At 42.0% G+C, this 15,590-nt stretch overlaps 1 pseudogene; it reads right to left on the bottom strand.

The window, feature by feature from the left end:
- Positions 1-5,553: 5,553 nt before the first annotated feature.
- LOC112311816 (ferritin light chain pseudogene) lies at positions 5,554-6,075 on the bottom strand (annotated as a pseudogene).
- Positions 6,076-15,590: the final 9,515 nt, after the last annotated feature.

Below are 15,590 nucleotides of genomic sequence, written 5' to 3' on the forward strand. Positions count from 1 at the left end.
GAAAAGGAGTTGCTGATGAAGGAGACAGCACTGTGATGGCTGCACAACAGGTGACATTTCAGACTCTTTTTCATACTTCAAGGACCAGGACAATCCCTCCTGTGTGGCTTTTCTCAACTTCTTTGGGCAGACTTAGTTGTTCTCCCCTTGGTTTTCTAAGCCCTTGGTTCATGCACTTGGTGTAGCACCTATTACATTACATTATAGTTAGTGGTGTATATGTGCATGTTTGTATGTATGCGTGGGTATTGTCCTTTTATTTTGTAAATGACTTAAAGCCTTGGGCTGTATCTTATTCACTGCCTTTTACCATTGTCTCACAGAGACTTCCGTACACCATCGATGCTTGAGTAATGCTTGTAGAGTTGAATTTAAAAGTGACATATCTGGCAAGGGACCAAGAGAAAAAGACTTGGGTTTGACAGAAATAAGTGAATAGTGACTTTCAAGGGAGCAATTTCAGGACAGTGATAGAGACTATTCTGAAGTTCTGGTTCAAGGGGTTTAGAAATCACAGAGTGGTGGTTACTGCTTTAAATCGTCTCACTGCAATCTTTCTACTTAAGTGCAAAAATATTTACATGTATTTGGGAAGTGCAGCAATTTAAAATACTAATGGGTTTCAAATTTCTATTAAGAAAATCTTAGAGGGGAGAACCAAGATGGCAGCATAGGTAGACACACTGCGTCTCCTAGCACAACCAGAACTGACAGAAAATCGAACAACAAGGAAGTCCGACACCAAGGAGATAAAAAATAAACATTCATCCAGACCGGTAGGATGGGCAGAGATGGGCAGCCGGGGGCAGAGAGGACTCGCGTTGCTGTGGCAGGACCGAGACTGGTGGAGTGTGGGATGAATGGGGCAGGCAGTCTGACCACTAACAGACCCTGTGGCCCTACAGTCGCACACAGATAAACTGGGAGGGCTGGACTCAGGGTGGCGGAGAACAGGGCAGGCAGTGTGGCGGATAGCACCCCGAGGCCCCACATTTGCGCATAGATAAACCAGATGAATGGTGTGGAGCGAAGCAGACAATGTAACCCAGGGCTCTAGTGCAGGGGAAATAAAGCCTCAAACCTCTGAGTGAAAACACCCGTGGGGGTTGGGGCGGTAGCAGGAGAAACTCCCAGCTTCACAGGAGAGGTCGTTGGAGAGACCCACAGGGGCCTAGAGTGGGTAGTGGAGGGAGTGACTGAAATCCTGCAGAGAGTGGAGCGGGTGCCATTACTCCCTCTCAGCCCCTCCCCCATGTACAGCATCACAGTGCAGCAACCAGCGTTACCTTGCCCCAGGGAACACCTAAAGCTCTGCCCCTTTAAGTAACAGAAGTACCAAGACAAAAAAAAAAAAAAAAAAAAAAAGGCTCAAATGACAGAACACTTCAAAGCTCCAGAAATAATTCAACTAAGCAACAAACAGATAGCCAACCTATCAAATGCACAGTTCAAAACACTGGTAATCAAGAAGCTCACAGAATTGGTTGAATTTGGTTGAAAACTAGATGAAAAGATGAAGCCTATGCTAAGAGAGAGAAAGGCAAATGTACAGGGAACCAATAGTGATGGGAAGGAAACTGGAACTCACATCAACGGTGTGGACCAGAAGGAAGAAAGAAACATCCAACCAGAAAAGAATGAAGAAACAAGAATTTGGAAAAATGAGGAGAGGCTTAGGAACCTCCAGGACATCTTGAAACGTCCCAACATCTGAATTATAGGGGTGCCAGAAGGAGAAGAGGAAGAACACAAAATTGAAAACTTATTTGAACAAATAATGAAGGAGAACTTCCCTTATCTGGCAAAGGAAATAGACTTCCAGGAAGTCCAGGAAGCTCAGAGAGTCCCAAAGAAGCTGGACCCAAAGAGGAACACACCAAGGCACATCATAATTACATTCCCCAAGATGAAACAGAAGGAGAGAATCTTAGAAGCAGCAAGAGAAAAGAACACAGTTACCTACAAAGGAGTTCCCATAAGACTGTCAGCTGATTTCTCCAAAGAGACCTTACAGGCAAGAAGGGACTGGAAAGAAGTATTTGAAGTCATGAAAGGCAAGGACCTACATCCGAGATTGCTCTATCCAGCAAAACTTTCATTTAGAATGGAAGGGAAGATAAAGTGCTTCTCATATAAGGTCAAGTTAAAGAAGTTCATCATCACCAAGCCCTTATTGTATGAAATGTTAAAGGGAGTTATGTAAGAAAAAGAAGATAAAAAATATGAACAGTAAAAATGACAGCAAACTCACAGTTATTAACGACCACACCTAAAACAAAAACAAAAGCAAACTAAGCAAACAACTAGAACAGAAACAGAACCACAGAAATGGAGATCACATGGAGGGTTATCAACAAGGGAGTGGGAGGGGGAGAGGGGGGAAAGATACAGAGAATAAGTAGCATAAATGATAGGTGGAAAATAGACAGGGGGAGGGTAAGAATAGTGTAGGAAATGTAGAAGCCAAAGAACTTATAAGTATGACCCATGGACATGAACTATAGGGGGGGAATGTGGGAGGGAGGGGGTGGGCAGGATGGAGTGGAGTGAGGGGGGGAAATAGGACAACTGTAATAGCATAATCAATAAATATATTAAAAAAAGAAAAAAGAAAATCTTAGAGAACATAAAATATGTTATGAGCAATTAAGTAAAGATATTTGCTAACTAACATTAATGAATAATTGTGGAAGAAGGGAACATAGAAGAGAACATGCTGGTTAGAATAAAGTGAGATATGGTACAAAGGTCTGTCATCTAGCGGTAAGTTAAACCCAAGAATTTTCTCTACTTTTCGGTGGTTTGACCTGAGATAATACTGTGGTCAGAGGAAACAGAGACCAGCTTTTTGGAACTCTTTCAGTTTTTCCATGCACACAACAGTCACCAGAGAAAGTAGTTCTCCTTCTGTGAAAGCTAATTCCTCCACAGTTTCCTGGGCTCTACCCCCTGTACCTACTCAGGGATGCAGTATAGTGATTATCCTCTTCTGTGCCGACAATTCCTCCACCACCTTTGGCTGTTTTCTTGCAAATTCAGACATGTTCAAATTTCTCCAACCTTTAAAATAAAAGCCGTTTCATCTTGGAACTTTTGTTCTTTTCCATGTCCTCCCTCTCCTCAGCTCCCTTTCCAGTCAGTGGAAGCATTACTCTACACTGAATGTCTTCATTTCTAGAGTCATCACTTCTGAGAAGCAGTGCGATCTCATACAAGGTTTGTCTGGAAAAAGGCCAGCCATTGTTAATATGAGGGTGGTTTGCAGACATCAATGTAACTCGGCAGCCGAGGAGAGTGGGCTGGAATGAACATGTGCGAATAATGACAACTTCACTGTACTAGTCAGTGGGGCTGGTAGATGCTGATGAGTGAGCATGTGTACTGTGTGGCCATTGCATTCAAAATTGCTGAACAGGTAGAGCAACAAATCTGCATCAAAGTTTGCATTAAGCTTGAACATTTCTTGGTGGAATCTATTTGGATGATTCAGAAGGCCACAGCTATGGGCAACTGGTGATTGGCAGCTTCATTAGGAAAATGTACCTGACACAGCAAATCATCTAGGTGACTCAGCCCCACAACAGCCTAGATGTGATGCCCTGTGACTTCTGGATTTTCCCCAAACTAAAATCACCTTTGAAAGGGAAGAGATCTCAGACCCTCAAGGAGAATCAGGAAAATATGACAGTACAGCTAAGGGCAATTCCAACAAAGGATTTTGCAGAGTGTTTTGAACAACGGAAGAGATACTGGGAGAACTGTGTAAGGTTTCAGGGTGCCTACTTTGAAGGGGACTGAGTTGTCATTGTCCTATGTACAATATTTCTTGTATTTTATATCTTCTTCAGTAAATGGCTCTATTTATCATACTATATGGGTGGATACTTTCTGGACAGTCCTCATGTATTTGTGATATTTACTTGAGTGAAGACAAGTTACTGGACTAAATAACCTCAAGGATGTTCAGACCTCATCCTTAAGTAATGCTAATATGCTTAGGAAGTTCAATGAGAGGTTTGGATATCAAATGACTTTTAAGAACAAACCCCAACTTAGGTAGCAAGAAATGGTTATCATATCTAAAATATGGGATTTCTAAAAAATCAAAACCTGTCTGTTAGTCTAATTTTATAGTTAGAATACTGTGCCCAGATTAGACATTCAGAAGAAACTGACACCCAATGCAACTGGAAATAATTATGCTGTAGGCATAATGTAGTTTAATAAAAGCATTGCTTGTTTAAAAAGACAATTGCAATTATAAAATTAAATTAAAGAACTTGAAAAGTGAAAACTCTTATAAGTTAAGTAGTGTGATGGTAGAAGCATACACAAGGAAATAAACAGAATTTACATTTAGCTAAGTGATAGAGTGAAGCTAAATGGAAAAGTGAAGCTATTTGCTTGGAGTGTTTTCCAACAACAGGGTATGCTCTTTGGGCTTTGCAGAAGCATCATTGTGTATTTTTCAGAATCAGAAGTGCTGCTGTCAGGACTAAGATCTCAGGAGAGGGCTCCCCAGCCAGGATATTAGAACCATGAGTAGATCTTGGAGCTCAAAATAGTATGGCTCCAAATTTGTGGTTTTCATTATATCACATCTTTGAGATTTGCTGGTACTTTCTGCAGTGAGCAAGACTTACCTTTCGCTTTTCCATATCTGTTAGGAATTTTACCCACAATAACTTTTCTTCTTCCTGCCAAAGTGGTTCAGGAAAAAGCAACCTGTTGAGTTGTTTTGCTAAAATGGTTCCTGAACTGTAAGAAACAATTGTGTACAGCTGCGCAGGTTGCACATCAAGCATCTCTGAGAGGGATGAGCAACTTCATGGTCTAACTACATAGACCATGATGGTTATGGTAGCCCTGCAGTTACGCAACATGGTGGCCTTGCAAAAAATAAGAGGGAGATTCAAGTGTAGGATAAGCTTCGTAGGAATAGGCTGCTGAATATAACCTGCAAAACAAGATTCAGCTTGTAAGCTTTTAATTTACATGTGGAGACGTTTCAAGGACCCACAGTCAGTTTGAGGTAGGTGTTCCTTATTAACTCAAATAAGGAGAACGTTATAGGAAATTATCCTCATAGGTTGACCTTAAATGGTTGCCAGGTGTCATCGTCTTGATCACTTATTTAGTGGTCATGTGCTGTGTACCAGTACCGTATTAGGAACTTAGATTTCTTATCAAGGTGATGATACTGTATCAAACCTGTAACAAGTTTGATTACTTCATGGATTTGAAAAACTGTAATAGAATGACCAGAAAAATATAATAATTGTATTGAAATTTAAGAATTGAATGTGAAAAAGCTTAATCTCTCTTTCTCTCTCTCTCTATATATATCATATAAAGATATATATCATATAAAGATATATATGATAACTAGTTTTTTTGCTGCATAAAACTTTCTTTCCATTTGTTCCAATGCATGGGAGAAGGCTCCCAGGTGGTTAAAAAATGCCTAGTGGTTTTAGGGAGAGGCTCAGGCAAAAACCAGACACTAGGGGAATGCAGATGGGTCCCTCAAAGGATTCTGGGCTCCAAAGGCTCCTAATCATGCTTGAGCATGAGCCTTTTGAAAAGTACTCATCCAGCCCAGCCTGGAGGCCAGCCAGCCTGTGGAGGTAAGTCAGGTGGTCATCATCTTCTTGATAAGTTTCACCTCCTCATACAGGAAGTGGTTCTCCCGTAAGTCATAGAGCTGAGGGTCTGTGTGGGCAGAACCCAGGGTATGGAGACCCAAAGAGCCTGCTTCGGGTTCTTTTCCAGGACCTTGGAAGCTTCCATGGCATCCTGACTGTCACCCCGTTCATCCTGGGAAGGCTTCATTATGTGCTGGAAGAGCATGTGGCGACCGTGCTGGTTTTGCAGCTTTAAGAGACACCTGGTGCCTTCACACTTATTTTCAGCCAGCTCGCAGAAGTGACTCACGTCCTCCAGAGCCACATTGTCCTGGTCAAAATAGAAGCCCTGAGAGAGGTAGGTGTAGGAGGCCCACAGATGCAAGTTGACCAGGCGGTTGATGGCAGCCTCTACTTTGGTGGAATAATTCTCATGAATTTGGGAGCTCATGGTTGTTTGTCAATAAGGAGTTAAGGTGAAAAAATAATGGTGTTGGCTGTTCTCAGAGGCTGTGGATGACTGAGGAGGTTCTGAAGGCGGTGACTAGAAAACAGAGTGGAGGGTGGTCGGAGGATGGGAGAAAGGGCATTCCTGGGTCTGTTCTGTCCAAACACAGCTGAAGCAAGAGACAGATTCGGGGGACTGCTGAGGGCACTGAGGATAATTAGTTTCTTAAGGAGCACAATTTCTATTTATCTTTTCAACAAGTGCCTAAGAAGATATTTAGCTTCAGTGTAATGCTTTCTGTTTTCAAAAGATGCCAAGTTGCTAAGTGGAGTAAAGTGGGTTTCTGTCCCTCTGGATAGAGAGGGATGGCTTTGTGACCTCTGGAAGTCACTTTGGTTAAGCTCCATGGTTTAATGATTCTTTGGCTCAGGCCCAAACTCACATAATGTTTAGACCATAAGCCTCCAGCATCAGTTTTAAATTTAGCCCAGACTTTTGGAGTAATTATCTTCTCTTCCTTGAATCCTTAAAGTGCGCACCATCTTTCTACCTGAGCTACAAGCCATAAGTCCATGAAACCAACAGGGACATGATATACTAATTTTTTAAATTTTTTATTAAAAAAATTAAGACCACCAAATTATTGTGATGTGCTAAATGATTTGTACATTGGACAGTTACCTTTAGTTGTGAGGAAGCTCACTTCTAAACAATTTAATTTTTGAAGTATTTTTTTCCCTTTGACAGTTCTTCAGTCTACACTTTGAACCTGGAGAAAAATGAGTTTTTTTCTGACTCCACGAGCTACATGATAGCTGATAATAATTATGATAATAGGTAACATTTTTAGAGAGCTTACTATGTGTCAGGCACTGGGTGGGTGTTTCACATATTATTTAATTTATTCCTCACAACTTTTTGAGGTGTGCACTTCTGTTATTCCCATTTTATAGATGAGAAAAAGAAGGCTGAGAGCTTACACACACTTCCTATGCTACACTGACCCCTGGTCAGAATACCCTTGCCTCTCAGTACTCCTGGGTAAGAAACAGCCTAAAGCCGAATAATAGAACTGAGTTAACTCAGAATTTGGAGCCAGATTGCCTGGAAGGAAATCTTGCCTTAGTCCCTTGCTAGCTGGGAAAGTTACTTAAACTTTTTGTGCCTCAGTTTCCTTATCTGTAAAATGGGGGTGATAGGAATAGTAATTTTACATCTTAAGGTAATAAAGGTATTTGAATGTGAGAACAGTTGTGAAGTGTCAAGAGCCTAGTATATGGGACATGTCCAATAAATGAGAGCTAGTGTTAAAGTCGCACATCCTAAAGCTGAACTGAAGAAGACAGCTTCTGGGATTGGCTACTAGAAATTCCAGTTGAGCCTGGAAAGTTATTTATACTGACCCATGTGTGATTGATAGGGACGGTTTTTGAGTTGGTGTGAACTGAGAGTGTGCTGTACATCTGATGTGGGGATGAAAGAGGGGGTAAATATCCTGCCTGCTTTTTTTGTGTTGCTGTCCAGGACACCATTTGCCAGTAATTTTTACCCAAGGCTGGCTCCATAAACCCCTTGCTCCTAGAGGCTGAGGCTTACAGAAAGTGGCCAGGGAAAGGTGTGAGGACAGCACTGGCACAGCCAAGCCTGAACAGCTGCTTTCCAGAGCAGTGTGGGAGGCTCGTGAGGGTGGAGGGCCCAGGTGAGAGTCACTCTCTGTATGTTCATTAATCGATTCATGTTTCTGGTTTGATAAAGATAGGGCCTAAATGACAGCGTCTCTTACTGTTTGTGACTGGACTTTTTTTTTTTTTGCCAAAGTTTGGAAGGAAACCAGAATGCATGGTGACCAGAATGCATTTCTGCCAGACAAGGTCTGTGGGTGTCATGGAGCACATATCCCTCTCTAAAGAAACTCCGGCTGCCACTCCTTATTGTCAGCATCCTTTTCTGAGATTCTCCTCTCCCTCCCCCTCATCAGGCATTAGCAGACTCTCTGCTTAGTTCTTTGGCTACTTTGTTGGAAATGAAAGGGACTGATACATGTCACTTTTCATGTCCCTGGAGGTGGGAGAGAGGGCAAGGAGAACAGAATCTGAAGGTAAAAAAGACACTATTCACAGGTTTCAGGATATTTCTTAAGGATGGCTTAGAGCCTTCCTTTTGTGCATTGGTGGGAAATCTTATGGTCCTTTAGAGGTGGCCGGTCTAGTGTTCGGTGTAGAGCAGGGCTTCTCAACCTCGGCACCCTTGCCATTTTGGGCAGGATGATGCTTCGTTGTTGGGGAGGGGGAATCTCTTAATACACATGGGAGATTTAGCAGCACCTCTGGCCCCTACCCCCTAGATGCCAGTAACAGCTCTCATGATTGTGACAACTAGAAATGTCTTCAGACATTACCAAACAGTATAGAGGAAGCAGTAGTCCTTGATTATTTCCTCTGAGGTTACAATGGTAACCTCATTGAAATGGGCTGGCTGCTTCTGTCTGAATCTGAGAACTCACTCCACAATTTCTTTCATTCAATAATATTTATACAAGTATTCTGCTTTCTGCACATAGAAGTTGGTCTCAGTCTAAGCATTTGTATATGCAAGCATTTGTGTGTGTGTGCATAAAATTCATGGCAATTTCTGGAGAGTATCTCACCTTCTAAGGGGTAACATGGGAGCCCAACTAGAGCTGTCCTACGATCCAGTAGGGCTTTGGATAAAATGTGGAAACATTTCTGATGGAAACTTGTAATCAAAAGAACAACCCACGTATAGGTGTTACCCTCTCAAATCAGGGGTCGTATCATGACTACATTCTCTTCAGTACTGGGCATCACATGGACAAGGGTGCTGCCTAGTGCAAACACTTCCACTGAATGCTGGTTATGGTGTCTTTGCAAAGAAAACAGGATCGTGGTCTTTCTGTAAGTTACAAGTTTCCCTACCTTTGCTCCCAAAGCATCCAGAAGCAGCTAGTCTTTAAGCAGCCAGAGAACCTGCCTTCTCATCCTTGGAGTAAAAACTGGGATGTAGTAGTTCTCTCTGACTGGCTGACCCTCATAGTGGTCTGGGGTGGGTGGTGTGGCCAGGGATTGGGGTTGCCAATTAGGACTGAGTCTCTCAGTATAAGCTGGAGGTTTGCTTGTGGCAGGTACTCCCTGTTGTGGAGGACCAGACATGACTTGAGAAACAGCAGTCAAGGGGGCTGCTGTCCAAATTGGATCTAGGGGGAATGTAATTCCAGGGAGAGGGGTGGCACCTAGATGTAGTGGGAGTTGGAAGATACATACAAAACTGCTCAGGATAAGCCTGGAGTTGCAAGATCAAACAGTGCATTCTATCTCGGGCCTGGGGGCCGGGATAGCTTGGCAATATTATTCCAATGTTGGAGCCAGGAAAATTGGGCTTGAGGAGGAGACAGGAAATATGGAGGAGCAAGAAACTCGTGGCTGGTTTTAGTTAATTAGGACAGAAGCCTGAACAAAATGCCTTCCTTCTGGGTGCTAGGTGTGATGGCTGGTCTAATGGCCCAGAGATGGGACAGGGAGACTGAAATAGAAACAGAAGGTAGAAGGGATTTTGTGCTATGACTTTTCAATGGCAATATTTATATTCACTCCATCAGTCATTCATTCAACAACCATTGGGTGTCTACTATATGTGAAGCACAGGAACCTACATGGAAGTAAAGGCCGAGGCTGAGCAGCTGGAAGTCTGGAGTGGAGGGTGTGGCATACACACAAATCATGACCATAGGAAATAGAAAGTGTTAGGAGAGGGGAAAAGAGATTGGAAGAAGCATGTAAGTGATTCACAATAGATTAGTGGTTATTTAAAATACTACTGCCCATGAAAAGCCCAGGAAGATGGGCACAGTGGGTGAAGCAGCTTGGTTAAACTTACTAAAGCTCAGGTCTCATGCTTATTTCACTTCTTAAACTGGATGGAGATTCATAGGTCGTCCCGATTTCTTGTAGCTTTGGTTGTTGGTTGGGACTGTCCAGAAGGCATCAACTATCAATAGCTACTGATGCTTGTGCTCTTTTCTTAAAGGTTACGTTCTTCTCAGTGGATGCTTTCACCATGCGTATGCCATTCAGGGAAGCCCCGAAAACGTAGAACTTGTGGACAAGCTGGGGTTTTACACCAAGCCTGTGGATGTGTTTGAAGACTGTCCTGGCCTGCCCAGTGACACATGCTTTCTTCACAAACTGCCAAAGAATTGGATTAAACCCTTTCTCTTGGCCCTCATTTTTAAGAGCATTTATCTAGACTTCTCCTGCAATCTCACCACAAAATAACAAAAATATTGACAAAAATAATGGAAAAGATGGCAATTACCCTGCCTCTAACCCCTCCCCACCTTAGCTTGTCACCACAGCAGATAAAACCTATTTTATGGAGACCAACTTGCTACCACAATTTCCAAAGTAAAGTGTACTTGCACGGAAAAATAAAGGCAACTTTTTGTCACCCCGCTGAAAAGAAATATGAGTCCTGTCCCCTTGCTTCATATTAGCCTTCCTTTTTCCCCCGCACGTTTTCATCCCGTGGTGTCTGATCATGTTACAGGAAGGAGGATTTCTGCTTTTGACCTTACCTCTTGCTGCTGTAACATTCCAATTTTCAAGTGGTCAGTTACTATTTGCCATATTTTCGGGGGGGGGGGGTCTGTTCCAAAGCTTAGGCATACAAGACTGGCCTGGGTTTTTGAAAAGCTTGCTCGGTTTCCCCTGTGACAGTGGCTCCTCGGGAAAGCTATTCTTTCATGCAGCAGCCGCGCCGGCATTGATCAGTGGGAAAGTTCAAGGCTGCAACTCATCAAGCACGGCTTCAATACCAGATTCCAGACAAGGTCTGCAATAAATAAGCGCAGTAACAAAGAATCATATTTCCTTCTTGCACAGAAAACCAGCAATGACATCGTTCTAAATTTCAGGGTTCAGGCATGGTGTCTTCTACCTGCACCTCAAGCTGGAAGCAGGATGGCCTTCCTCTCCGAGGAAACGCATCAGCATGCACGTTAGCCTTCCTTTCCTTAATGTAATTTTCAATGCCGCGGGTGGATTGGGGACTTTTCACCTTGTACACTGATTATCGTTTGGGTTGTTCAAATAGAACTGGCATTGTTTAAAAAATGTGTTTAGATTTTCTTGCATGTGTTTTAATAGACTCATCTCCCTTTTCCTTCTAATCCCTCTATTCCTAATAATAATGTCACGATTTCCATGTAAACACACACAAAGAAGATTCTTTTGCTCTAAGTAGATAGGAAAAATTTTTTTCTCTAAATGGCAGTGTGATAAAAAAAAATATACCCTGTGAGTCCCTCATGGATTATTGCTATTGATTTCTTTCCCTGAAACGTGGAAATGTTACCAGATGGGGTGTTAGGAATAGGTGTGTGGGTGCAAATGCAGTTTATTGCTTGTTGACTAAAAATCAGTGAAAACCCTCACCATTTGTGTGCTTACGTTGCATGTAAAGGTGAATTTTAATCCCCATCTAGTCCTTAGAGATTTCATGTGATTCAATAAGCAGTATTTTTAGGGTAAATTTATAGTTGAAGGAAATAAGCTTATGGCAGACTCAAGATACATAAAGATTTCAAGCATTTGTTCTCTCTGGCTTCTTAAAACACTATTGCTGTTTTAAGTGAGGGCAATCAATGAAATTTACTTATCACAATTAGATTTCTATTGTGTCTGTTTCCATCTCCACACTCTCCACAGGCTGTTCCTTTGAGCTTCCTCTGAGTCTGGTGCTCAGAAAGTGTGAACCGAATTGCTGCCGGTTTCTGGAAGCTGGTGCCTGTGTGTAGTACGCGACCACCGAGCCCAGCCCTCAGGGACGTCCCCATTAGGGGAAAAAAGGCTGACCTTCTGTCACTTTCCTTCTCCTCCCTTTTAATGATTCCTTCTCTATCCTTTTGAGAAGATCTTTCCAGCCCTTTGACCCCTGTTAGAAGAGGAAGGCTCGAACAGCTAAAAGTATCCTCAGTCTCAAGGCTTGCCAAGGAAAGCTCAAGAGGCCTTTTAGGAAATGCCAAAAGACAAGAACCTCAGTTTTCAGTGCATTTAGAAGGCAGATCCCACCCCAGGACCATTTCCATCCTCATTTATTTTAGAGAAGTAATCAGTTTGTGTGGGAGGAGGCCCCTGCCTCCCATCCTCACTTGTCAGTGCCACCAGAATCGACACATTCGGAGAGCGGCTGACTTTTAATGATAGCCCCTGGACTATATGAGATCTATTGTGTAATTTGAAAAAAGAGCAAGGAAAATGTGTGTCTGAGGTGAGTCTCTAAGTTACCATGTTCTGGGCTCCAGGTCCGGCTTTAATTTTCATGGAAAAATGGCCTCTGCTGGGTAGGTTGCTGCCCCATCCAAAAAGGTGACACACAGTGATTTCTAAAATGAGGACAGTTGACAGTGGTAGGTCTCTGGTGCTTGCTTGTGCTTTCTGATGTTACTTATTCATGCAATTAAAAAAGCAGCTGGCACTGATAGTAGGGTGTTCTCAAGCAGTAGGCGTTGTTACATATAATATGTATATTAAAAATTTAATTCACACTACAACTCTGAAGTTAGAAACTAGGAAACTGAGGAGATGGAAGGTAAGTGCAGTCTTACTGTGATAAGAAACTTTGTGTTAGAATTCACCTCTGCCACTTAGTATCTCTTTGACTTGCGTAAATCACTTAACCTTTCTGAGCTTAAATGTTCTCATCTGTAAAAAGGGGACTGTTAATTCCATCCCGTTATTGTGAGAATTAAATGGGATGCAATAAAGCACAGGTGGCAAACACAAGGCCCACGGGCTGAATCCGGCCCTCCACCTTGTTTTATCCGACCCGGCAGCAGCGCTGAGCTCCTTGTCCCTAATTAAGGAGTAGTTACATTTATAGAGTCCTAAAATTACATTTGGCCCTTTGAAGGTAACCACAAGGCTGATGTGGACCCCGGTGAAAATGAGTTTGACACCCCTGCAATAGAGCTTGGGACCAAAGATCTCCACCACTTTTCTACTCCCTCGTCTTACCCCTGACTCTTCTCCAGGTGCCCACCTTTCAAAAGTACTGATGGAGAACAGGGATGGCTTACTTTCCTCCTTCTGGGAGGAGCGATAGATAATCTTTTGTCTGTGTCACAGAAATGAATCCAATCCCAGTTGCATCAGTCAATTACAGATGAGTGGGGAGTGGCTAAAAGGATTGGATATTTGACCCTGTATTATAAGGTACTTGCTGCCATCTCCAGTGTAGGAAAGGGGGGAAGAAAAGTAGGATTTAAAGGTCCATGTTTTTACTTAGATCAACCAACTGACCCTTCTCCCGTTCTCTTCATCTTCAATATGCACATACATGCCTGTGTGTATGTATCTGCACACAGGATACACCCATATGTTTTCTGCAGTCATATATATTTAGAAGTAATAGCATCTGAAGAGCTTAAAAATATTTTTTTCTGATTATAAGTGTAATGCATGTTTATTATATAGATTGAAAATATAGAGAAATATAAAGAAGATCTTAATTTCCTCACCCAGCACACAGAGAGAACCATTACACACAGCATATTTTGGTGACTCAGAGTTTCATCTGTGCACACACACACACACACACACACACTTAACCTATAGACTACTTTGTCACTTAATACTGTATTTGAGCATTTCTGTCTGTCATTAATGTATTAGTTACTTATTGATGCATAATAAACTACTCCAGAACCTAATGGCATAAATAGCCAGGAGACTTTTATCCTTTTGTTTATAGTTGTGGGAGTTGAGTAGGGTTGGCCAAGTCATTCTTGCTCAGGGTCTCTTATGTGACTGTCCTGTGGTGGTGGTGGGTTGGGCTAATTGTCTATCTGAGCTTTGCTTACTCACGTATCTGGTGTGTGGCCTGGAAAGATTCAAACCGCTGGAGGCTGGAACAGCTGGGTTTCTTGGATATTTCTTTTAGTCTCTAGTGTGGTCTCTCTGGCATGGTGGCTTCAGGGTAGCCAGTTCGTTATATGGCAACTCAAGGCTCCACAAGTGCATGCCCGTGGAGAAAGGCCAGGCTGCAGCCCACTCACCTTTACGACCTAGTCTTAGAAGTCACACAGCCTTCCTTCTGCCACATGCTAGTCACCAAGGCATCACAAAAACCCATCCAAAGCCCACAGTAGCTCTCCTCTTGACACACAAATCTGTTGAATGATTTATGTTTCTTATTACTTATGTCACAAATTCAAAACAGCACAGATTTATTTTCTTTACAGTTTTGGAGGTCAGAAGTCTGAAATGGATTTCACTGGGCCAAAATCAAGGGGTCGGCAGGGCTGTGCTCCTAAGCAAGCTCTGGGGGAGAGTCCATTTCCTTGCCTTTTCCATCTTCAGGAGGCTGCTTTCATTCCTTGGCTTATGGCCTCTTCCTTCATCTTTAAGGACAGGAGCCTAGCTCCTTTAAATCTCTCTGACTATGACACTCTGCTCTCACGTTTACATTTTCTACTTCTGACTCTGATCCTTCCGCCCCCCTCTTATAAGGACCCTTGTGATTATACTGGGCTCAGCTCTATAATCCAGGATAATCTCCCCATCTCAAGATCCTAGTCTAGTCACATCTGCAAAGTTCCTTTTACCATGGAAGGTAACAAATTCACAAGTACCTGGGATTAGGACATGAACACCTTTGGGGGGCCATTATTCAGCCCACCATGGCAAGGCTCTGGAAGAGCACACGGGACCAGAAATAGCATTGCAGTTATTTCTGGGAAGTGCAATCTGCCACAATTAAATGACTTCAGTGGTTGCATGGTATTTTCTGTATGACTGTCATTATTTGCTTAGCCTTTCCTTATTGTTAAGCATTTGGGGTGTTTCCAATATAGAAAACCTTATAGAAAACAAACATCACTATAAATAAATATTTGTATAAGTCTCTGATTTTTCCTTAGGATAAATGACTAAGGATGAAATTATTATATATAAAAAATAAGAATGTGTATGAATTGCCAAATTGCCCTCCAGAGAGGTGACACCAGTTTCCCAGCAGTATTTTATAAATATGTTTATTTTTCTACATCTTCATACATATTGAGTATAATGATTAAAAACACTTTGAAAATTTAATAGGCAGAAAAAATTATCTTTCTTTTACAATTACTTCCTTGATTATTGGTGAGGTTACAGGTTTTTGCATATGTTTATTCTTGATCTTTTATTTTCTTTTTTGGCCATTGGCTGTTCATAATTTCACTTATTTTTTTTTCTACAGGGTGCGCCTATTTTTCTTATTGTTTTGCAAGAACTCTTTATATAAAAGAAATGTTAAGCCTTTTTCATCACTGATGCAAATAATAGTTTTAGTTTTATATTTTATAAAATAAAATATCATTTCCTTTGTCCTTCTTTACTTCCTTCCTTCTTCCTTCCCCCCCCACTTTCATTTCTTACTTTTTGATTAAATATTCTTTCCTTTATATAGGTTAGATAAGTATCCATATTCATCCATATTTTTTCTTATTGCTTTATTATTTA

The sequence above is a fragment of the Desmodus rotundus genome, chromosome 7, assembly GCF_022682495.2.
Source record: "Desmodus rotundus isolate HL8 chromosome 7, HLdesRot8A.1, whole genome shotgun sequence".
Taxonomy (NCBI): Eukaryota; Metazoa; Chordata; class Mammalia; order Chiroptera; family Phyllostomidae; genus Desmodus; species Desmodus rotundus.